Here is a 1,196-nt window from a genome sequence, read left to right as displayed (position 1 = left end):
TTAACTTGTGAAGACGACTACTCCCACACCCCAGTGGTATTTCTTCTTTTGTCCAATTTAGTTTTTGACATTAAACTCGACAGCTAAGATTTGACTCTTCCTTTAGTTTATTGAAATACAACAAGCTGCCTTCTAGCATTAGAAATGCCACCTTTTTGGCCAGTCCTGGGTCTTCTGAAAGTGAGAAGTTCAGTAAGGCTTTTAAGTCTGACTGTCTATAGTGCCCTCTCTCCCCCCTCTATCCCTCCCTCTAGCCCTCTTGTTATATCCCCCTCCTATCCCTCCCTCTATCCGTCTCATTCTGCCTCCCTCTCTACTTCCCTCTATCCTCCTCTGCGTTAAACCCCCTATATCCCTCCCTTCTATCCTCTCATTCTGCCTCCCTCTCTACTTCCCTCTATCCTCCCTCTCGTTAACCCCCCCTATATCCTCCTCTATCCCTCTATTCTGCCTCCCTCTCTTACCTACCTCTATCCCGCTCATTCTGACTCCCTCTCTACCTACCTCTATCCCGCTCATTCTGCCTCACTCTCTAACCCTCTCTATCCTCCCTCTATGTGGACTTGTGTAATCTGAGGGAAAATGGTGTCTCTAATATGGTCATACTTTGACAGGAGGTTAGGAAGTGTAGTTCAGTTTCACCCTCATTTTGTGGGCAGTGATCACATAGGCCAGACCTGCTTTCAAGAGAAGACAGGCTAAGGCGGCCTTTCTCAATAGCAAGGCTATGCTCACTGAGTCTGTACATAGTCAACGCTTTCCTTAAGTTTGGGTCAGTCACAGTGGTCAGGTATTCTGCCGCTGTGTACTCTCTGTTTTGGGCCAAATAACATTCTAGTTTGCTCTGTTTTTGTTCATTCTTTCCAATGTGTCAAGTAATTATCTTTTTGTTTTATCAGATTTGGTTTGGTCTCTCCCTCCCTCTCTACCTTCTTTCTCTCTGTCCTCTCTCTGTCCCTCTCTCTCTCTCTGTCTGTCTGTCTGTCTCTCTCGTCTGTCACTCTCTCCCTCCGCTCTCTCTCTCTTCTTTGTCTCTCTCTCTCTCTCTTATCTCTTTGTCTCTGTCACTCTCTCTCTTTTCCTCTCTCTCTCTCTTTGCCTCTGTCACACTCTCCTCTATCGTCTTTCTCTTCTCTCTCTGTGAGTCATAGTTCATGTTGCTTCAACAGTGTAGTCTGTTATTCCAGGAGTAATAG

Source organism: Salvelinus sp. IW2-2015, unplaced genomic scaffold (genome assembly GCF_002910315.2).
Source record: "Salvelinus sp. IW2-2015 unplaced genomic scaffold, ASM291031v2 Un_scaffold1541, whole genome shotgun sequence".
NCBI classification, from domain to species: domain Eukaryota; kingdom Metazoa; phylum Chordata; class Actinopteri; order Salmoniformes; family Salmonidae; genus Salvelinus; species Salvelinus sp. IW2-2015.
This window is presented reverse-complemented; position numbering follows the sequence as displayed.